Consider the following 25,560-nt stretch of genomic DNA (forward strand, 5'->3'; position numbering starts at 1 on the left):
AAATCAATTCCTATCTATGGTAGTTGTGTACAAACTTAACACCATGAGATTAGGAAAAGAAAGGGTGGCTAGACATTAACCCCACGTGCTCCTGTGTGGAGAACCCATTTCAGCATCTGTCTTACCTTGGGAGCAGAACAGTAAACCTGGGATCTGCCTGTACTTCAGTGACTCTGACTGCCTTTCTCTTGGACAATGGGTAAAAAGTAGCCTAATTAGCATACCCTTTAGCATGTAAAAAGAGATACAAACTGTAACAGGAGGCCAGGCCCATCTTAATTAACATTTCAAATCAAGGACTCTGAGCTGCTATTTTAAGGACTTGGGGGGGGGGACACAAACACAGTAAAACAACAACAATAACAACAAAAACAAAGGAAGGCAACTGGGGGGGGGATGGGGTAAAGCCAAGCCTATGGAGGCCTAATTTACTGAACATTATTAGACAAAGTTTTTTTGAAAAGGATAGCAAAAAGAAGAATGGATTTCTATACAGAGTGATGAGAATTAAGAACCTAAGCCCATGTCTTTTAAAATGGGAGCAGCTGTGTCTCATTTTATTTTCCTAAGTAGGATATTCTACAGTGAGAAATCAGACAACAGGTCTATAAGCAGCTACTTCTGACGTCTTGCAGAAATACTCGTACCATTCTTACACATACATACCACGCCCAGAAAAAAAAGAAACATCTTTCCTTAACCCTTTGCATTGCTAATGTGCTTATCTATACATGGTTTGAAATAGGAACACACTGAATACTTGGAATCATTAAGTGTATCTATACAGAAATCGAACTGGATTCATCAGATCCTGAAAGACTTTGTTCATGTTTTTTATCTCTAAGTGTTTTTGTTCAACTTTTGCTGTACCCGGAGGAGCCTCAGAAGGAAGAGCCTGGAATGGTCTTTGAGTCATCAGTCAACTTGAAGGGAAAGGAAATAATATACACCAGTCATTAACATAGTGTATTACTGTGCATGTTAACATAGTGTATTCTTGTGCCTTCAGTACCAATCAAGTATAGATTATTGTAATTTTTTCTTTGTTGTAACACATGTTTTGAGTCAGGTGGGATATGAATTATACATTAAAAAGTAACCAAAATGTTTGTCTCTGAAGAATTGGAACTTCTAAATGTTTTACTCCAGGTCTGTTAAGCCCACAGTCATAAACACAGTCACTACCAAAGGGAATAGTCCTGGAGAGTGGTTTCAATTATTCAGTTCCCATGAAAAAATTTAGCTGCTCAGGAGTTTCTCCCACCCCATCCTATGGTGATCATAATTCAGACAATTTATAGATCGTGTACTATAGTCAAAATTATAAGAACACAATGCCTTTACTTGTCTTTGGTACGAACGATGGTCACAGTCTCTGCTCACACACCGACAATACTGACACCAAATGATCCTGCATATTTTGCTATGATCACATTATTGAAGAGGATACTTATGCCAGCGGGGCTATTGATTGTGCTCCAGCTCACCCTCTGGAAGGATAGAAGCTGACAGACTCTGAAAACACAGAAGGTATCTACTCCCATCGCTGTGCCTCTCATCATCTCCAGTTCCAGCAGAACAGCTGAAGCAAGATCTTAGCTGCAGGCATTTCATTGGATTACCAAGGTGTAAAGAACAAGAGTCTAGATGTGACTCACACCTGCCAATGTGCTTTTTGGTCTTTATTTACTGTGACAGGCATCCATCCCTATTTAGAGAGTACAGTCTCAAACATCTAGTCAATCACTGAACCATTATGCAAATTTTCATGCTAATGGTAGTATTTGTCTAGTATTGTTGACTGTTTCTTAGTTATGTTCCTTAAGGAAAATATATATGAATGTTTAATATCCATGTACATGGTTTAAACATATTAGACATGGGCTGGGAAGATAGGTCAGAGAGTTTGATCCTCAAAACACACATAGAAAGACAGATATGAAGCGATGCAATCTCGGTGCCCCTAGTGAGGGAAAGCAGATAGAGACAAAAAGACACAGAAGCTCCAAAATGTGTTAACCTGGTGTATACAGAGTATCAGCCAGAAAGCACAAGAGACACCCTGCCTCCGAACAAGGTGAAAGGAAAGAACAGACTCCTGAGAAGTCCTTAATGTTCAGCGCTCTCTCTCTCTCTCTCTCTCTCTCTCTCTCTCTCTCTCTCTCTCTCTCTCTCTTTCCTGGCTCTCTCTGCCCAAATCCCACTATCTCAGAGAAACAGACCTTCTTCCAAATGAAGATGTCAGATCTCAGGTCCACATTCTTGATGTTTTTGGCTCCTCCCCCAAAGTTTGAAGTTGCCAACATCACAGGACCCTGACTAATGGGTACCATAATTGGGGACAATCTTTGGGGGCTGAAGGAGTAACCAGGGAGTAGCTTTGCTGAGCAAAAATCTGGTATTTTACTTTTTAATTTGGCTTAATCAGTCTTAATGCTTTGGCGAAGAAATCTATTATTGGGTACAGAAAGCCTATTAACTTGGTGTAGTCATATACAAACCATAGCAAACCTGTACCTACACACACAAACATACACTCTTGCATATATACATATATATCAATTATACATTAAAATAGACAACTATTAAAACATTGTGGTATTGTGCATATTCTCTAAGTACCACATGATATCTCACTATATTTGAATTTCTGCAAAAATATACCATCAGGGAATGGAGAGATGGCTCAGAGGCAAAGACCACTGGCTGCTCTTCCAGAAGTCCTGAGTTCAATTCCCAGCAACCACATGGTGGCTCACAACCATCTGTAATAAAATCTGATGTTTCTTCTGTACTGTAGGATACATGCAGGAAGAACCCTGTATATATAATAAATAAATTTTTTTTAAAAAAATATGCCATCAGTTTTTTTTTTGGTTGGAAAGAACTGAAATTCACCGATCAGTTATGTAGGTGGAGAAGCCCATAATCAACAAGCGATATCATCTGTATCTGGTGAGGGTTACCTACTCCTAGGTTGCACAAGGCCAGATTTTTGCCATGTTCTTGGGTAGCTTAAATAGTTAAAGCACTGTTTTCTAAATGTACAAATATTATTTGAGTTTTCCCCAAAAACCTTGTCACCCACAAAAGACCCTACCTCACTCTGTGACTTCCTTGAAGGTCAATGTACATAATCCTGTTCCTTGGGTCATCCAGGTTGGGTGACTTGAGGCCTCAGTCATCCTGACGAGAAGGAAATGCCATGGGTCATTCATTAGCATACTTTATTACTATACCATCAATGACATTCAGGTCTATACTACTGTGAGGTTTTCTTTGTTGGAATACTCATGTTTGAGGCAAGTGGGGTATTAATTATATGTGAATGAATAATAAAATATACACAATCACACACATTTTCATGTAGACAACAAGTATTCAGACCAAAATACTTTTGGCCCAAGTGTCTCAAATTTATGTCACTCTCATTTTGTAAAATAGATTTATTTTAATAAAAAAAGAAACAGTCCCCAAATCTTTATATGTTTCAGCATCAACCTAACCTAAAAGTTAAAGTTTGATCTGAAAACCATCTAAATCAGTCGTCATCTGTTCTTGGATAAATTGGGATTACACTGACTGGGAACTGGTGTTATCAAACCCAGATGGACACGACTCGACATCCCAGCACAGGAGCAGTACGAATGAAGGAAGCAGTAATGGACTCTGAGCAAGTCCAAGTGCAGACTCACCTTTATTGACTCAATTCTATGCCATGTGAATTTAATAGAGCAGAGGCCTTGCCTTTGAAGCTAGGTAGAACGCTGCCTTGGTGTCACTGGGCAGCCCTGACTCCCAAGGTAGTTTCAGGTCATAGTCCCAGCTCAGTAGAAACTTTATTCCTTGGTCATGTACCTACAGACATCTTGGAGTAGAAGTTCATTTTTGTTCATCTATTAAACTGAAAGCTAAGTAAATATCAAGGTGGCCTCCTGGGTGGGTTCTATGGCTCACCAGGGGATCTGCTGAAAGCTTCCAGCAGGAGGCATCTACATTGACCCCCAGGAGCTAGAAGAAGCTTCCACCCCCCCTCCCCCAGAGTTCCTTGGAGCTATGCCTGGAGCAATGCAGAAACTCTATAACAGTACAGTGATCAATGATGAGATTGAGGACGGCTGGACAGGAAGGTTGAGGCCCCTTGCTTTGAAACAATTGTCATGCCCTGGCTGCTGGAGGTATGATGTGTGTGGCAATGGTGAGCATCCCTGAGAAGTGTGTAAGGTCATTTCTGAAAAGCCACTAGCCGACACTTACTAATAATCTCAGCATTGGACAGCTGACTGACCACACTTTTCTCATTTTTTGTACTATTAAGCTAAGAACCCATGTCATATTCTAATTAAGAACTCTGTCTTTGTTTCTCTTTCTGCATTTTACTATAGATGTTCAGGAGAAACCTGAACCATTTTAGAAACATCTTCATGCAAATATCCAACCCTTTATAACTCTGAAGGCTAATACTCAGAAAACATTGGAATACAGGAACAATGCAGTCAAGGTCATTGACTCTGTGTGACAGAACCTTTTCCAGTTCCCAGTAATGTGCTCCTCACCTGCACAGTTTCTACCCTACATTTTCTGCGCACAGTCTTTTTTTGTTTTTGTTTTTCGAGACAGCGTTTCTCTGTGGTTTTGGTGCCCACAGTGTTATCACCAGCATTTGGACAGTCCCTAATGTGATTGATTCTTTGTGCCTTTCTCTGTCTATGTAATTCTGGGTCCATGTTAGAACTTCCCTCAGTGGTCTGTCCATGAAGAAGTATGCTGTTCACAATAGCGTAAAAACCTGGTCCTACGACTACATATTAATCCACTCTCAAAACCGCTCTTAGGCTTTGGGGTTCTGGCTAAAGCAACATTCTCACTCCATGGTGCAGGTTTCTCTTTTTCTCTCAGACCATTAGGAATGTTTTAATAAAATATCATAACTGGGTGATGTGTGTGTGTGTGTGTGTGTCTACATGCATTTCTCAAAGCTCTGAAGGCTGGGTCATTCAAGTACAAATGCCTGCATATTTGCTGTGTCCTGAGGACCTAAGTCCTGGTTCATAAATGGCCCTCTCACATGATTATTTTATGAGATTCCTAACAGTGTTTACAAGGTCTCCACCCAGTGACCTAAAGACTTCCCCAAAGGCTCCAACTGTCTCCCGGTTGCCCCCAAATTAAGATTCCAACAGGGGACTGGGAGAAGCAGCCCCATCACACCACAGTCACTCCTTGGATTTACCTGTGGAGAACTGGGAGAACAAGAGTGACTCCTCACCCCTGTCAGCCTCACACTCACCGAATCCACGCAGCTCACACACCGACAGATAGATTGAAACCATTCCTTTGAATAGTTAATTGCATGCCATTTCAATATTGAGACTTCTTTTTTCAATTTACCTTAAATGAAGAGGGATAGGAAACAGAGGGTATAGTCTTTGAAAACATAATAAAAGGGTGGTTGTGAAATTTTTTATGAAAATATCTTATATCATGTAAATTGAGGAAAGGACTGTGTGAAAAAATATTAAAATATTCTTTTACTTAATGGCTATTCATATGAATCTTCTGGGATATACCAGGGTCACAGAGTGAGTATTTTCTTATAGATCTAATACATCAATTTCTGATGACACATTCTTAGGATGCAACTAAATATAGAACTATCTAAGTTCACAATAAGGTCACTTTTCATAAATCCTTAAAAACAAAGCAAACCTGAGGATTATTTACATATGTGACAGTAAACACTGCCAGAGGCAAACCTTAGTTATACCATTGCTAGTACTCTTAGTGTGTTCTCCGCAGCTGTGCCAGAAAACTACAGATTGGGTAATTTATAAAGAGCAGATATTCATTCAGTTCATAGTTTTGCACACTGGAAATTTCAAAAGCATGGTGCTGGCATCTAAGGAGAGTCTTTGTATTGTATCACCTCACTGCCAGAGCAAAAGGTCAGGAGAGGTCAAAGGTGAGGCAGGCAGTGAGGGCACTCCTTCCTTTTTTGGTCAATTCACCCCCTGCACAAGAGTATTCTTGAGGGCAGAGCTCTCTTGATCAAATCAGCCTTCTCTGCCTCTGTCCAGGTCTCAGCACGGCCATACTGGGGATGAAGTTTCCAACACAGGAATGTATGTAACACTCAAACCCTAGAAAACTCCTTTTCCTTCCAGCTGAGGAAGAAAGACTCCTTAAGCATATGATTCTACCACTACCAGGAAGCTGTTACCATTTCAAAGTAAAGTCACTCTGTAAATGTGCAGACAACTCATAGCAAATGCATTGGATCTGCTTTAAAAAGGTATCAACAAGTAATGCATTAAGGTTGAGCCACAATAGTGCTGTTTGTTAGTATAACCTACTGGGGCAAATGTTATCTTCATTTTACAAATGATGATGCTGAGACCATTAACAATTAAACAACTTGCTCAAAACAGTTAGCATCAAATGGACCAAACTCAAACTCAAATGAAAGAAATGGACACATCTGAAGGGCTTGCTGACTAGCAGCGCCTTGCCTGTGCAAGCAAGGGTAGCTGCAAAGGATCTTATGAGATTTGTCCACTAATGCATGGCTTACTCTCTAGAAGATGCTGTCTACAAACTTGGAGCATAGTTTTTAATTCTTTTTTAGAACTTCTAAACCTGCAGTTTGTAGCATCCATAAAGGCTCAAAACAATGTGAACGCAGTCCATCATGAAACTGCTAACCTACAAAAAAGTTCATGATTGTTTAAGTAATTGGGAGAGGGGTGTGAGAGTCAATTGTGTGGTTCTTGAACATTAATCTGTAGAGGATAGATCGCATTGCGCAATTTCAAAAGGTTGGACACATCTGAATATGATTTCTTTTAGCAAGCTAAGGATCTGGCATATAGAAAGATTCTGAGTAGCCGGGCAGTGGTGGTGCACGCCTTTAATCCCAGCACTCGGGAGGCAGAGGCAGCTGGATCTCTGTGAGTTTGAGACCAGCCTGGTCTACAAGAGCTAGTTCCAGGACAGGCTCCAAAACCACAGAGAAACCCTGTCTTGAAAAACCAAAAACAACAACAACAACAAAAACAGCACATGACTACATTATTGTAAGTTATCTAGGGAGAACCCAAGTATTGGGCAGCAGGTGAATATTTGGCTAAACCAGGATCCAACTTAAGAAGAGAAGCCGAAACTTCTCTTTAAAGAAGTACCAGCAATATTGGTAAAAACAATACAAGATATTGATAAAGATAGATTAATGAGAAAAAGGCTAGCCTTGAATATTACCAGACGTAAGGCAGACCTGGCCAGTAGGCCACAGTCTGAAGCCGTTCCCTCTTTTCCAGTAAGTACACTAACAAAAAAGACTCCTTTATTGACAAAATAAAAAGGACGCTCATGGTGGGTACCCCTATCAGGGGATGGACCACATATAGAAGATACTGTACCACACAGAGGTGAATGGGTAGAGGAGTTAAGACCATTTACTCCAGGGGAGTTAAGTGAGTTAAGATGAGAATATGCCCAAAATGGCATGAAAGATGCCACATGGGTAGTGAAACTGTGGGGAAAAGGTGCACACAGTTATGTTGACAGAACATGAAATGAGAAAAATCCGTAATATAGTAGAAAATCTGAGTATAGCAGAAGCTCTAGAGCATTGTTTGAACATAAGCCAGGGTGATGCCCACCCCCATTAGACTGGATTACAGCAGCTTGGAGACATGCATTCCCTACTATGGATCTTACCCAGTTTGAAGCAGTAGGTAAATGGATGACATATCAGGAAGGTATACAGCTAGCAAGAAAATTAGGCATATTGTATTTCATAGACAATGAAACAAACACACCACAGGCAGCTCCACAAATTCCACAGTTTAAGGAAATAATAATTAAGGAAGCACCACCACACCTCAGAATGAGTTTAGCAGGACCAATTCAAAATTGCCAAACAGTGGCAGAAGCCAGTAATTTTTTCAAAAACTTCAGAGAGATGGATAATGATAAACTACTGTTATTTCCAGTCAGTAAGAAACCAAGAGGATTTTTGCAAAATATAAGGAAAATTAAACCTCTTGGAAAGGCTAGAACAGGGCTTCCCATAAGACCTAATCAACCATAGAACCCATGGAGGGCTGTAGTAGGACAAAGAAGGAAACCATTTCCACAGAGACCTTTTTTAGGGTACAACAGAGCACCAGCAAATACTGGTCCTCACATACAAATTCAACAAAACAGATGGCAACCAGACAGGAGCAGATCAATACCCATACCAAGGGGGAAAAACAGGTGGCAGAGACAAAATGCCAAACCCAGGAACAGCAGCCACTAAGACCAATGATACACCTGCCAGTAGTTGAAAAAGGAATAATAGTACCAACAAAATGGCTTTTAGATACAGGAAGTGAAATAATTATCTACACAGAATTTACAGATAATTATAAAAGTAAAAAAAAGATTAGAATACAAGGAGTTAATAAATACAGAAAGAACAGCACCAGTAATAGAAATAATTATTCAATATCATGATGTTAAGCATAAGATAGAAGTTACTAGTTTTTCCGCACCACTAAATAGTTTAGGAATTAGAGAAATTACTAAACTATTCCCATTATTCTTGAATTACAAGTCCATAAGGAAATACTATGTAAATTTAGCAGAAGTAAAAATTGAACCAGTAAAATTACCAAGAATTCCTCCAACTTTTACAGCACAACCATAAAAGGAGGTATGGCTGAAATTTCAGATATGGTCCAGACTCTTTTAAAAGACGGCATTATAGAACAAGCACAATCTTTTAATTACAACTCACCAATGTGGCCAATACTGAAGCCAAATGGAAAATATAGATTTACAGTAGATTACAGGAGGATTAATGAAAAATCCCCCAGAATGCCAGGTAATCTACCATACGTAGAAGATATTTTTCTACAAATAAGACAATATGCACCAAGTGGCTAGCAACAATAGACTTGACTAATATGTTCTTTGGGATATCGCTGCATCCAGAAAGTCAGGAAATTACAACATATACATGGCAAAATAAAAAGTATGGATTTAAAAGATTGCCACAAGGATATTTAAATAGTCCAACTATAGCACATGCAACACTGATGACAACATTAAAAACATTACCAGAAGTTAAAGGTAAAATATTATCATATGCAGATGACATATTAATTATAGCACAACTAAAGGAAGATGCTACAGAAACATTAAGAATTTTAGTCCAACATTTAAGAGATAATGGATGGACAATCAATGTGGATAAGATACAAGGTCCAGCACAACAAGTAAATTTTTTTTTGTTTTTTTCGAGACAGGGTTTCTCTGTAGCTTTGGAACCTGTCCTGGAACACCCTTTGTAGACCAGGCTGGCCTCGAACTCACAGAGATCCGCCTGCCTCTGCCTCCCAAGTGCTGGGATTAAAGGCGTAAGCCACCAACGCCCGGCAACAAGTGAAATTTTTGAGAGTCCACTGGAGCACTGATGGACCTAAAATACCAGACAATGCTATTGATAAGATACAATCCCTAGAACCACCAAAAAATAAAACTGAGGTACAACATATTATAGGAATCTTTGAGTATTTGAGACAACACATTCCTTATTTACATCTTATTTTACAACCTTTATATAAAATAATAAGAAAATCAGAGGACTTTGTGAGGCAAAAAGAACAGGAAGAGGCATTAAAAACATGCCAGGAATATGTTAAGGAATTTAGTAAATTAACATTTATACAACCAGAAAATACAGTAATATTGGATATTTTATATTATCAAGGATATGGCAATTGGAATATTTTTACAAAAACAGATAAAACTATTACACCAGTAGGTTTTTTTTAAGATTTTTATTTATTATGTATATAGGTTTCTTCCTCCATGTATCCTGCAGTACAGAAGAGGATCTTATTACAAATGGTTGTGAGACACCACGTGGTTGCTGGGAATTGAACTCAGGACCTCTGGAAGAGCAGCCAGTGCTCTATTCCTCTGAGCCATCTCTCCAGCCACCACCAGTAGGTTTTTATAGTAGATGCTTTCCCTGGTCTGAAAATAAATTTAGTTTATTTAAAAAAACTATTTGGACAGTATATGAGGCATTAAGAACAATACATTCATTATTATGAAATAATGCAATAATCATAAGAACAATCACAGCAATAATGGACTGGATTAAGGCACCAGGAGAAGCATGGTCAGGATTACCAGTGGATGGTAAAGTCCTACAATGGAAATGGTATTTACAAGAATTTTTGAAAAATAACCAGATACCCCAAAAAGGAAACATACCTAACATTTCAGAACAAGTTTTACAAAAACCAACATTAAAATTGCCAGAAATAACCAAAACCCCTGATACACCAAAGCCAATAGGGCTGTGGGGGACAGAAGAATATAATCCAGAGATGATAAATGTGTGGTTTACAGATGGATCCTCAATCTCAAAAAAAAATCATACTATACATTAGAAAGCAGCAGCATATAGACCCAAAGATGGCACAATATTAACAAATAGTGGTATGAGCAAGTCAGCACAACATGCAGAAGTTACAGCTGCAGCTCTAGCTATAGCACACTCTCAAAGAGAAAAATAGAATATTATACATATATTTACTGATTCTTGGTGTGTATCCAATGGTATAGTGATTTGGTCAGGAAAATGGAAACAAAATAATTGGAAAATAGCAGGCAGCCGGGCGGTGGTGGTGCACGCCTTTAATCCCAGCACTCGGGAGGCAGAGGCAGGCGGATCTCTATGAGTTCGAGACCAGCCTGGTCTACAAGAGCTAATTCCAGGACAGGCTCCAAAACCACAGAGAAACCCTGTCTTGAAAAACCAAAAAAAAAAAAAAAAATAGCAGGCAAAGATATCGGGTCCAAAGAAGCATGGATATAAATGGCAGAAGCAGCAAAAACGATGAAAATCATAGTGTTCCATGAAGATGCACATACAGGTAAAACAGATGAAATGCATAAATATAATGACACTGAAGATAATCTGGCAGCAGCGGCAATTAAAGGCAATTTAAAAAACAATACCCCAGGAAGGAAACAAAATAAACACAAAACGAGATTGGATTAAAATCTCAAACCCAGACCTAAGTAAAGAGGTACACCAACAAGAAATTCTAAAATTACATGAAGAATTGGGATACATAGGAACACATGCACTAAAACAATGGTTTGAACAACAAAATATAAAATCAAGTTGGTCCCAAATCAAATCAGTAATAAAATTTTGCAATAATTGTCCATCACAAAGTAAAATATTTACTCATATTTGTAGAGGTACAGTGGGACCTAGATGGCACTTTAATAAAATAGTACAAATAGATTTTATAGGCCCACTAGCAAAATTTAGGAACAGAAATGCATGTACAATTGTAGATAATTGTACAGGTCTGGGGATGGCAAAAGACAGGCATAAACCAGATTAGAAAACATGCATAATAACAATATTACAATATTATATATAGACAGCAGCATATGGACAGCCAGATATGATACAGCATGATCAAGGCACACATTTTACAGGAAAATTAACGTGATTGGCCAAACAATTAGGAATATTATAGGAATTTCTTTCTTTTTTTTTTTTTTTTTTTTTGATACAGGGTTTCTCCGTGGTTTTGGAGCCTGTCCTGGAACTAGTTCTTGTGGACCAGGCTGGTCTCAAACTCACAGAGATCCGCCTGCCTCTGCCTCCCGAGTGCTGGGATTAAAGGCGTGCGCCACCACCGCCCGGCTACTATGGGAATTTCATCAAGCCTATACACCCACAGCAGCAGGAAGTATAGAAAGATTTAATGGCTTATTAAAAGCACAACTGTTGAATAAAGAGCAACCACTACGGAAAGCCTTACATTTAGCAGTAATAGAATTAAATCAAAGACCAAGGCTAAACAGACAGTCACCAATACAGGAAGCCATTCATAAAAATATAAGAATAGAATATTCAGAAGTACGAGATAACTAATTAGACCTAATCACGCCATTTACAGGAACCCGAAAAACCAGGAAATATCCCTTGCAGAAATAATAACAGAAGGGCATGCAAATAACGTGTAGATATCACAAGGTAAAGGTGACCTAAAATTGGTAAGGTTAGAAAATCTTGCATGAAGGCCAGGCGGTGGTGGCACAAGACTTTAATCCCAGCACTCGGGAGGCAGAGGCAGGCGGATCTCTGTGAGTTCAAGACCAGCCTGGTATACAAGTGCTAGCTTCAGGACAGGCTCCAAAACCACAGAGAAACCCTGTCTTGAAAAAAAAAAAGAAAGAAAATCTTGCATGAGGAATGGGATGCAAATGGCCCTCATGAAAAACACAGTGCAGGGCACTTTACGTGTGCCTGGCACTGTGCCTAATCAGCATGTACCTGGTGATACCAATAATTGATGTATCTCTAAAAGGAGAATTATGTTTGAATATATACATTCATTCAATAGAAATAAAGGAAGCAAAACAGTATACGCAAAAGATTTAATTGTAAACATTACTTTTGTTGGTGGCATTTTGTTGGCAAATAATTAGAGCCAGCACCAACAGTACAACCAAAACAAGATTACAAAAAGTAAGGATAGCATTACTCTTTTTAAGGTGCCACAATGGGAAGAAACGGACCCTCTAAAAGGAATTTGGACCTACTAGCTAAAGGAGGTATTAGAAGGGTAATTTGGCATTATTATAATGAACACTGGAATGCACTTGTGGACTTGTTTGATAGAATGAGAATAGACAGAGGGACAGATAGAGATAGATGCCATTTTTGTAAGAATAAATATAATATGATTTTTAGGAACTATGAGTATTAAACAAGATTTGATGGCATGCTTAATTAATCATATAGTTTGGCACATGAAACATGTAGTAAAAGAAAGAGGGCATAAACACCCATTTGATCATATGCTTCTTAGCTAGTTTAGTCAGTTGCTTTCTTAGGAAAGCAAGTTATACACATTATGAATTAATCAGAAGTCTGATAAGACACGATAGATGGGGAGCATTTGCATGACTAGAAGGAGACTGGTATAGTGAAATGAGTAAATTGGATAGAATTCATACACCTAAGAGCTTAGAAAGTTATTGCATCAGAGCAATATCAAAAATATTTTTAGAAGATATGCTTTTTGAATACTGCACTTATTTGGACTGGTATGATAGATATAAAACATGGAAGAGTAGGAATTGCAGGGTTATTAGCTTCATGCCCATTAAATGTGCACAAAACTGTCATAAAGGATGCACCCTACAGAGTATACCAGCATGCACACCTGGAGATTGGAATTTAAGATCAGTAAATGACCAGATGGCCTACATAGCATATAGAAGAGGACTGATAGCCTATGTAAATCCTCAGGCCTGCAAGCCTCATAGTGACTCCTTTAATGTTGATAACATGTCAGAAGTCAGGGGATGGAATGTAATGAGCATGGAAGCAGATTCCTCTGAATGAATAAAAAAGGGGAATCTGTAGTGTAGCTAGAGCAGGAAATTTATAGAATAAGAATGAATGTAACTTGGTGTAATGTAAAAGCATTTCTTCTTGAGTGTGGTGTGGAAAATTACTAAGGTGAAATATTAAAAGAACATTTACCTGCTTGAAAGATGCCACACCCATCTGGCCCTGCCAGATGTGGGGTCTGCACCCAGCAACCATAGTAACGAAATAATCTTGCCACACAAGAAGGACCCCCACCCTTGTGTGGCCAGTCGATACATTCTGAAAGGCAGAGTATCTAGTCTGTTCTCAGGAGACAGACCTTCAATGTCCACTCTCGGGGAATGAGGATTTGCATTCGGGATACAAGGCTTCAAATATCTGTTTTCAGGAGACGAAGCTCTGTACTTGGGAGACAGCACATTAAATGTTTAGGCAAGGCATTTAATATTTCTGCCTTTCGGGAGGCAGGCTAGGAGGATCTCTCTTTCCACGGAGGCCTGATGCCAGAGTCATTGTGAGAAGTGAGATAACCATCCTTCTTCAGCCACCTCTTTTAAGTTAGTTCGAAACTGCCCCTCTTTTGATCCTTCCAATAACCAGGTGTCCTAGGTTATCAGTATCAACTGGCCACAGAAGGGTGGCAGTCCCTCTTGTGTTGCAACATTATTTCATTACCACGGTTGTTGGGTGCAGCCTCCCAATCTGGCCGTGGGGATGTGTGGCAGCCTTCAAGCGGGCAAATGTTCTCTTAATATTTCACCTTAGTAATTTTCCACATCACACACAAGAAGAAATGCTTTTTCATTACACCAAGTTACATTCATTCTTACTCTATAAATTTCCTGATCTATCTACACTACAGATTTCCCTTTATTTATTCATTCAGAGGAATCTGTTTCCATGCTCATTACAGTCTGGTTACCCATCACTCTCTGGGGAGAAGGGCACAAAGTCCTCATAGATATTACTCGAAAAGAACCTGGAGCTGAAGTCCCCCAGCTCCTAACAGATATCAATAATTGTTTGGCCTTTAGTTTTAAATAAGGAATTTTCTTTTTCTTCCCTTCCTCCTGACATCTTTCTCTTCCTCGTCTTTCTTTCTGAAATTGTTGAGGTTTCCACATTTGTAGTGTTCTAAGATTTCATAATGATATATAAAATATTTAATTTGTACTTACCAACGGTGGTAGCAGGTCATGTGGCGGCAGGCAGCAGGCCCTCGGAGCAGCCAGTCCCAGCCAGAGATGCTGCAGTTCCCCAGAGCAATGTCTGGTTCCAGGCAGGGAGACACGTCTGCCTCTCTGGGAGGCAGAAGCGAAGCTGCCCCTCCAGGAGGCAGCAGGAAAAGAGCGGGAAGGGCAGGAACTGAGAAAAGTGCGGGAAGGGCGGGTACTGAGAAAAGCGCGGGAAGGGCGGGTACTGAGAAAAGCGCGGGAAGGGTGGGAACTCGAAAAAGAGCGGGAAAAGCGCGAACTCAGGCCAGAAACTGAACATCAGCCTGCCTCAGTGGATGGGGGAGGGAGTGGGCGTGGCTTGCCACATGGCCTGGTTCCACCATTTGGGGACCCACAGCATTTCTGCTGCCACCAGGGATCTTGCAACAGATTTTTTAAAAAATCATAACACCAATTATTTATTACAAATTTCCACTGGCGCTTGTTCAACATTCTCTGTAACTATGTGTTATTTCCATTTTGGGATACTTTCATTAAGCATTTATACGGAGACTAATATTCTCTTTTATTTTTCATCCAATTTTGGCATTCTTAATATTGGGAACAGGACTTGCCAGGTAGAATAAATGTATCTATTCTTTCTCACCATTTTTTTAAACTTTTTTTTTTGGTTTTTTTTGAGAAAGAATTTTTCTGTAGCTTTGGAGCCTATTCTGGAACTAGCTCTTGTAGATCAGGCTGCCCTCAAATTCAGAGATCCGCCTGCCTTTGCCTCCCAAGTGCTGGGATTGCCTGGTCCCTCTTTTTAACTCTTGTAGCACCATTGCATTATGGTTTATTGTTTTTTTTTAAAAATTAGCAGACACCATTTTGATTTCTCAGTCCCTTATATTTTGTGTCTCCATATTATCTCATGTATATTTTTAATCACTTGATATTTTCAGGTTATTCTACACATTTTTTAACTTTCCTTTTTGAGAGAATTTTCACAGGAGAAAATTCTATTTCTGTTGGGCAAAATTTTTTCCCATTTTTTCCTTGTTTTTATTTACATCTCTCTCCTTGTAAGCTTTCTTCAAATGACAAATGAGTTCCTCAATTCAATAAACAGTTATCTGACCCTTGAGGCCTGAGTTCAATCCTCAAAACCCCTGTAGTGGAAAAAGAGGTAGACTTCTGCAAATTGTTCTTTGACCTCCACATGTCTGTAGAGGTGTGTACCCCTGACACACATAAGGCTTATAAGTTTTTAAGTCTATGTGCTGAGGCAGATGTAAAATGCTCTCCACATTGGTGAGGTTTATCGGCTGGTGCGGCGGGTGCTGCAGTGTGAAGATCTGCTCTACCTCAATCCTAACCTGACCTCCTGCTGACTGTAGGGGAGGCAACCCTCTCTACAGGGAAAGGACACTAGTGAACCATGTTCCCTGAAGTCGGATTTAACACCCACAGGGAGTACGTGGAGCAGGCTCCCATAGTGCTCTGCTTGATCAGTTCTTATTTCCCATCACTCGCCTTCCTTCAAAATAGTGAAAATTCAAATAATTTCCTGACTGTCTACATGTTCCATCTCTTATGATAGGGCATCATCTTTTAAACATCCTTTACTGATGTCATCCTACCACATACTAAACCCAAGAGAAAATGAAAAGAATCCATACTCAGACTGCATTCACTTCCTGAAGTTTATTGCTAGTACATTCTACATTAGGACATTTCGTATCCTTTATTAGAATTGATGATTTGATGTCTTTTTGACTCTCCAGGCATTATTTTTAAAATGTCTTTAATTTTAACTGGCACATAATAATTGTCCATAAGGGCACAGTTTGACATTTAAATATTTACATATAATACACCATAATCACCTGTGACCCTGGACACTGAGCCTTTCTGTGGGAACATTCTGCATGTAATCTTGAAAATTCTCTAGTGGTTTGTTATACAAAATCCTGTAAAATGCATGATTCTAGCATGAACCTAACCATTAAAATACTTAAACAACAATACATCGAAAGTCATCTCACCAAATGGTTTGGCGTGGTTGCCAAACAAAATTAGTAACTAGAATTGGGTTACTAAGAGCAACAGAATTATTCATTCCTTGGAACACTTTGAGAAGTTGCCCCAAAATCTCCCCTCACACAGACCCTTTACTGAACTAAAAGAGGTGCAGTGTGCTCTGATTGGCTTATACAATCTGAAAGCTGGCCTCTGTAGACTGGGCCGATGAGAGATGCCCCTACCTCACAAGTCCAGATGGGGACCTGAACACACACACACACACACACCCCAAAACAACAAAACATCAAAAGAGGTGCTGGGAAAAGGAATGCTGAAGAGGTAACCAAAATATTCATTTATCTTCCACCTATTTATAGCAAATAATTGATTTTTTTCTTTTGTTTTTCTTTTTGGTTTTTCGAGACAGGGTTTCTCTGTAGCTTTGGTGGCCATCCCAGAACTAGGTCTTGTAGACCAGGCTGGCCTCGAACTACCAGAGATCCGCCTGCCTCTGCCTCCTGAGTGCTGGAATTAAAGGCATGTGCCACCACCACCCGGAGCAACTAATTAATTAATGGTGATGTATTCAGGCTGCTGCATCACAGAAAGTATTTAGCTAACATCACAGGATCAGTCACGATAGTGAAAATGTTTATGTTAAGACGGTGACCTTAGATACAGGGCAGGATGATCAAGAGGGACCTGGATATCTCCACATCAAAACTTGCTAAAAAATTTCAGTAATGAAGTGTGACACTGTAATTTCAACTTGGAAGACTATCACCTTGCACCTGCTTGCTGGCAGGACCTGCTAAGCCCAGGAAGAACTAAAAAGTACCCAGATGCCCTTGCTTGGTCGCAAGAAAAACTAAGAAGCACCCAGATGCCCTTGCTTGGTGACAGGACCTGCTCAGCTCAGGCAGGACTGAGAAGCACCAGGGTGCCCCTGCATACCTTACCCTCAGATCCTGTACTTAATTTCTCTGCATCTATTGTTCTCATTACTTTGGCTCAGTACTAATGGCAAACATAGGAATCTAGATGACACAAATTAATTTTAATACACTGTAAAGAAAAGAAAGAGGGGATGACAATCAGCCTATTTGGAATTGTTTTCTCTTCACAGATATAAGCAATTCTGCTACTTTGGACTGTTAGAAATACTATATCCAGCCGGGTGATGGTGGCGCATGCCTTTAATCCCAGCACTTGGGAGGCAGAGGCAGGTGGATCTCTGTGAGTTCGAGACCAGCCTGGTCTACAGAGCTAGTTCCAGGACAGGCTCCAAAGCCGCAGAGAAACCCTGTCTCGAAAAACCAAAAAAAAAAAAAGAAATACTATATCCACATTTACCTTGCTTTTGCTTCCTGGGACACAGGCTGTTTAGTCTATATTTGGATCTACAGTATGATTAATTTCACACATAGTATATTATATATCCTGCATTCTATCACATTTTTGTTAAAATTATTCACAATTTTACACTTACAAGTTTAGGCATATTTTGAAAAGAAAAATACAAACTAACATAAATAAGTATGCCTGAAATCATGAGACTCCTCTGAAATCCCACTATGAGTTTTATACAGTCTAATTATTTTCTAAAGTGTATCTGCTTATATTTTTGCAACATTTCCATAAGCTGGCATTTTGTATTTTGATGTGTTTGTCTGAAATTTAAACTTGACTTCTACCCGTGAAAAACAAAACGAAAAAAAAAGACAAGGCCGGGCGGTGGTGGCACACGCCTTTAATCCCAGCACTCAGGAGGCAGAGGCAGGCGGATCTCTGTGAGTTCGAGACCAGCCTGGTCTACAAGAGCTAGTTCCAGGAGAAGCTCCAAAACCACAGAGAAACCCTGTCTCGGAAAAAAAATACCTCTGAAGACAACAGTATCCTCTTATCGGATATTACAAAGTCGCTGCTAATGGCTCATGAAATTCAACCAATCATACACAGTGTCAGAGGGACAGACCCAGACAGGAAGCCTGAGTCAAAACTCTGCAGAACAGAAACAGAGACCCTGCAAAGGAACGCCTTTTGGGGATCATAGATTTTATTCTGATTAGCCCATACAAAATTTATAGCACCAAATAGTCTCTAAATAGAGACAAAAAGATATTCTTTTGTGAGACACTGCCAGAAACTTTAACATGCATCTTTATGCTAGGCTCCTCAGTGCCAGCTCTGTCTGGCAGTCCAGGGCACAGAAGGCTGTCAGCCCAGGCACCGGGGGAAGATGACTGTTGGGGTGGGGTTTAGATTTGCTGCTCTTTCTATTTGCCTAATAGGAAGCCTTGTGCTCAGCATCTCCTAAAGCAAAAGAAAAGAGATGAAATCTCTGAGCACCTCACTGCCACTGCCTCTAAAAGATTTCCTGTCAAAATGAGCCTATAAGGGGAGAAAGGTTTTCAAAAATATTTTTTTTAACCTGGCAGGATTTCCAAGCCTGGCAATGAAAATAGTTTGAAGGCTCTGTCTTTTTTAAAGTTGGGGGTTAAAGAAGAAGAAAAAAAAGGGGAGAAGAGCTGCCAATGTACTAGTTCTCATTGTGTTTAAAAATAAAAGGCAACTAGGCTTGGTGGTGGTGGTGCACACCTTTAATCCCAGCACTCGGGAGGCAGAAGCAGGTGGATCTCTGTGAGTTCGAGGCCAGCCTGGTCTACAAAGGTAGTTCCAGGACAGGCTCCAAAGCTACAGAGAAACCCTGTCTCAAAAAACAAATAATAAATAAATAAATAACATTAATAAAAGGCAACTGAACCATATAGCTGGTATTACCATAGCATACACAGGGGGAAAAAGCAGCTTTGATTGATGCTTTATCCATATTTTATAGAGGTACTTATTTTTTTCATCTGTTCAAATGCAGAAAGTGACCTTGATGTTCCCCCCCCCTTAACTGAAATGCAGGAAGTGTGTCTGTTGTAACTTGGTGGCTTGTCTAGGCAGTGACAGCACAGGCTCCCTCTCACCTGAGGAAAGGTTATCAGTCTGCCCTTTACCACCTTCTCTTATTTCTTTTCCTACCCTTTACCTTCTAACTGCTGCCCAGTCAGACCCAAATACCTGGTACCAAGAAAAGTTACAGAGCCTTGGCCCCTGGGACTACATTCCATCAGGGCTGACCACTGTAATGGGAGGCATTCCCCAGAGCTTCCAAGACATGATCCCTTTTCCACAACTGCCAAACAAGCTTGCAGATCCTTGCTACAAAGGCCACTTTTGTCCCATCCCTGAAAGCCCTTTTTAGTCAATTCTTGAGGACAGTACACAAACACTGCTCCCCATCCCCATGCTATGCCCTTGAATAGTACAAAAGTAGAGAAGTCTGACGAAAATGATTCAAAAGCTGATGATGAAGCAGTAACTCAAATATGTCTGGGAATGGGACTCCCAGGGTGATCTCTGATTCTAACTCATTCACAGTGTCTCTAGTCTTCCTAAAACTGTGTTGTGAGCCAAGTGAAAACTGTATTCTAACAAAGAAAAACATGAATACTAATATGAAAATCATAGTTCAACCTCACCTTTCTAGTACTTTCTAGAGGAGCAGAGGTCAGAAATCCTAAGGGTAACAGAGAGCAGAACAATTGATTTTTATGATAAAGACCCTAAAGTCATTAAGAAAATGTTAACTCCTATTGGCCATATTTTGCTATGATATGAAAACATTCCATACATTTAAGAGCCATTTTTAATGAAAATGTAGCTGTCGAAAATGGGACCATGAGTATGCCTTTATAATCTTGAAATGTTCCATATGGAACTCACTTCATCCCACCAAATAGGGCAAGTGAAGCTTTATTATATGTTGGAATAAGCCATATTCATTTGGTAGATTTATTTCATATTACGATGTATTGCTTTTCCCAAAGTTAAATTTTGAAATGTAAGGACTGTAACATGAACATACATGTTAATACACTAGATAACACCCCACCCGCCAAAATGTTTCTTTTCCAAAGCAGACACAGCTATGTAGAAAACTGACAAGCTATGGACAATGTAGGGCTTCATAACGGAGGAAGAGGGTGCTAACTCACAGAATCCCAGCAGCTATTTAAGGGTTTTTCTGAGGACAGGAGCTTGTAAGGAAAAGGACGACAGATTGTCATGGAATCTTTTAGTTAGCAAGTACAAGGACATGAGTGAAAACCAGAGATGACCCAGCTGCATATAGCTGTACGTATGTATGAGCACATATTCTGTTCCTTAGAAGAGACTTGGGCCCTTGTGAAATAATTTCAGACTATCAAAACCAACTTCATTTATGAGAAAACACTATCTACTGTAACATCTAGAATTAGCAATATTTTGCTAAGCACCCACATTGAAATACCTGTTATGATATCTATGAAAATCTAATGGTATTCAAAACAAAACAGTACAAAATAATGTGGGGTACAATTGCAGGGTGTTGTAATTGGAGTTGAGATGTCAGCAAGGACAGCTGGGAAGGAGGGAACATCCTGTAAGATTCAGTCACCTAGGGCTGGAGAGCATGCTCAAGCCAGAAGAGCACTTGCTGCTCTTGCAGGGGACACACATTCAGTCCCCAGTACACATGTGTGCATTAAAATCTGCTGTAACTCCAGTTCCAGGTGACCCAATGCTTTTTCTGGTCTCTGTGGACTCCTGTACATGGTGCACAAATACACACTCAGATACACTTGTATACACACAAAAAAATAATATTTAGTCAACTCATTTTCTAGTTAATAACAGCCTCATACACTGAAATATGTGAAATAGTACCCTAGTACTATTTCTTAGTACTCCATCTGCAACACCATCTATAAAGAGGATGGGTGTGAAAATAAAAAGTAAGCTTAATTCATTGAGGGCTAAGATCTGAGATGGGTAAATCCATTGATGGTATCCCAGGAGATAGCTTTACAAAATTGGAATCATGATAAACACGCATTTGACTGTTTCTCTTTCTATGGCAAAGGTGGTATGTTAGATACACGTTTTCTTCAATTCTGATTAATACTAGAGCTGCATTTAACACTCTGCATGCAGCACTGTCAAAGACTAAAGGGGCTAATGTGCATACCTGGACAGTGTGTATACTGGATCTGCCAAGTCAAACCAGGAGGGAGGTAGAACATCCTCCTGGTGTCCATTTGGAACCCTCAATTCTTTCTCTTAAAGATTTCCTTGCTTATTAATTTTTAATTATGCATATGTAGAGCAGAGACTTTACATGTGAGTGGAGGTGTCCTTGGAGGCCAGAGGCACCAAGTCTCTGAAGCTGGAGCTGTAAGTTGCCCATCCCAGGTGCTAGAAATAGAACTCCAGCCTTGAGAGACCAATAGAGCTCCCAACCCCTGACCCTTCTCTTCAATTTCTAGATCCTTAATTCTAAATATTAAGGCAACTGTTGGGAATTGTGTGAAATATAGATGTGTATACTTTTCCCATTTGTCTCCTAAAATTCTAAGTTTAGGAACAAAAGCTGACAGTAAACCAATACAGATTTTACAGATAGCACAGACTTAATAAACAGCTAAAACATCTTCAGCTTCCATCAGCGGAGATTCTCAGCCCCTCTACACCTAATGTTGAAAGAAGAAAGAGTAATAAAGAAATGTTGCTTTGCCAGGTATTGTCAGTGCTTTCTTCCTCTCATTGCTCAGCCTAGAATTAATGAAATGTCAAAAGCAGGCTAGTGGAAGGATCCCTAATTTTCCATGTAATGAAACAAAAGAATCTAAAAGCCACATGCTTCTGCTTTCATATAAAGAGAAGACAATAAAAAAAGAACAAATTACACTCAGTATCATCGGACCTGAAACAATTGCAGGAGGAAGAAGGTAGTGGGATGCAAGGCTCAGTGAACCCTTTAATGAATAGTGGCAAAATATTCTCCTAGACAAACAGCATTCTTCCTACGTTAAAGATGGGGAAAAGGCTAATCTAATCAAACTCTTGTAAAAGGATCGGTGTGGACTTTTCCCCCCACTGACTTAATTATGAACTTTTAGAATTAATTGGGCTTCTTCAGGGGATGTGTGCCCACATCACAATAGCCCTTTTGCTTTTCCAGGCACTTCGTTTGGGATCAAGTGCATCCCAAGGAGTTTCCACATTCACCTGGCATCAATTTCCCTTCTCCTGCTGATATCCATTTCATGTCACAATAATTAACTTGCAGCTATTACAACCAAGTTTCATAATTAATATTTTATTTGTCAAATATTTTCCATGCATATATTTGCTGTATAAATCTTACGACCGATCAAAAAATCCTTTCACTTTATTCTCTATAATCTTTTTTTGTTTGTTTGTTTGTTTGTTTTTTTTGAGACAGGGTTTCTCTGTGGTTTTGGAGCTTGTCCTGGAACTAGTTCTTGTAGGCCAGGCTGGTCTCGAACTCACAGAGATCCGCCTGCCTCTGCCTCCCGAGTGCTGGGATTAAAGGCATGCGCCACCACCGCCAGGCTATTCTCTATAATCTTGTATATGAATTAATTACTGTGGAAAATTTAACTACCTATGGATTTCAACTTTGTACATATTATTTACTGTTTTTGATGAATCAAGTAATAATAGGAACTACATTCCTTAAATTTAAAGAATTCAATATACTTTGAATTCAACTACAATCTCATCTGTCTAGTGGAAAATTGTAAGTCTCATACTATAATCTCTTATCACTTTTGATTTTGAAGAATCCCATTGATATACATTGGGTAAATGTGCAACCCTTAACAAAGCAAACATACAATTATTTAACATTCTCAAAATCTGAAAGAAATGTTTGGTTACAAATTCTGACCAGTTTGGAACCTTACACACATGTGCACATATTGAGACTAATCTCCCTCACACCATTCACCCATTTCATCAATGGACAATAACATAATAAAATCTTAAGAAAGATATTGAAAAGGATAAGCTCCCTGCTCCTCTGAGCTGGATGCGTAACTGACAGCCAATTTGAAAATAAGCTATACACTAACAATGTGAAAGAGTTTTATATTACAGATGGTAACTTTATTTGATCAAAGGATAACCTAAAAATACAATTTTATTTTTTTTAAAGCACAGTTGTCAGTTGAAGAATGAACAACCTCTGGGTCCTAGCTTTATTTTTGTTTAATGTTTATTTGGGTCCTAGACCTTTCTTTTAAAATGACTGTTCTCTGGGAAATACTAAGGATGATCCCTTCTCTTTCCTGATTTAGTTTAATATGCAGTCACTAGATAACAAATGTAATAAACATTCCAAAATGTAGCTGAGTCAAAGGTTATCCTACACTTGAGCAGTCAGTACTGTCAAAGGACATAATGACATACAAAATTAGGTAGCAGAGTACCTGCTTCATAGCTACATAGGAAGATGCAGCAGAAAGATTTATGGTTGGATGCTGATCTGGGACACCCAGTGAGACTGTTCCACAAAAAAAATGCCAAGATTATATATATGTATGTATATATACATATATATATAATTATTTATATATTAAGTGGACCCTTTAATGATTAGTGGCAAAATATACACCTAGACAACTGGCGTCCTTCATAGATTAAGGATGAAAAAAAATGATTTCTATTCCAAATTTTTAAGAAGTATCTGCATAATTGTTCCCCTACTTTCTTAATATCAACTTTTGGGAACAACTAGGCTCTTCAAGGGAGAAGCAGGCATATCAATATATGTGTATTAAAGGAATGACTATGTTGGAAGGAAAGCCTCTGATGAGGCTTCTCAAGGAATATGGGGTTATTTGCTAATTCTGTTCATTTCTATGTATGTACCAGTTTGCCTGCAAGCATAATCAGAAATAACGAAAATGGGACTTAATAGAAATCATCCACCAGAGTCTGAGTTACCTATTCTTTAGTACTGTACATGCAGTCAGAAATGAAGTAAACTGCAGTGTGAGAATGGCTTCCAGCTAACAGTGGGCTGGATTTTCTCTGGAAAGGGTGTATTTGAGTAAGAAATTATTAAAAAAAAAAATCTCTCTCCCACTCTCACTGTTAAAATGCAGACACAGGATCTGCATCCTCTGATTCCCTAAGCTCACACAGGCCTCTGTTGAAGATGGTCTCTGATCTATTCTGGATAGTTACAAACATGTTTTCCCACCTACATGAATGCAAATAAACAGGGGCAAGAGCAGACCTCGGCCTGGAGAGCCCCTTGCTGTTTATAGAACCTGGCGAGGTGAGAACTTTTACATTTGGCTTAATTCATCTGATAATAATAAAGTATTTGTTTCATAAATGAAGTAAAACAGGGAAGATAGAGTCTGGGATTGCAGGTAATACAAAACATGTGTTCCTTTCAAACACTCTGCAATGAATCTTCCATTTTTAAAGGATTGTTTGATTGAGAACAAGAGCATTTTATTCTCTGATTTGTTTCTATTCATTTTTTGATGTTAGAAGAACTGTGGAGAAATAAAAACTAAAATGCTAAATACATAGCTAAGTAATTAGTATATTTTAAAACAGAAAACAAAAGGCCGTATTTGGAGAATGTAAGGGCATCTGATGGGATTTATTTTCAGTTGTAGTTAAAATACACAACTTAAACACCAGAAAAGTAACTTTGTTAATCTTTTAGCATTTTGTGAAACAGATACCATATCATAAAACCAAATTAATGGGATTTACTAAAGCCACAAATAGATTTCTTTGTTCTTGACATGAAATTTAATCGGTTTGAAGCTTTCGAATTTTGACCAATCTGAAATTATCTGGTAACAAAATAAGTGGGATTTTTTTTATTATTAGTTGTGTAAGTAAGAAGCTACCTATGTTTTTGAAATATGGGGGAATCCTCAGACTAGGAATAAAATTGACAAGACTCCAAAATCCTGCTCGAGGCTGTGGAAGAAAATTCAAAAAAAAAAAAAAAAAACCAAATACAGTGAAAGAATGTGGGAAAGAACATGAGAAATAGAAAAGTGTCTAGAACCTGAAGGTTCATCTTTCAATGCAGAA

This window comes from Chionomys nivalis, chromosome 16, assembly GCF_950005125.1.
Source record: "Chionomys nivalis chromosome 16, mChiNiv1.1, whole genome shotgun sequence".
Classification (NCBI taxonomy): Eukaryota; Metazoa; Chordata; class Mammalia; order Rodentia; family Cricetidae; genus Chionomys; species Chionomys nivalis.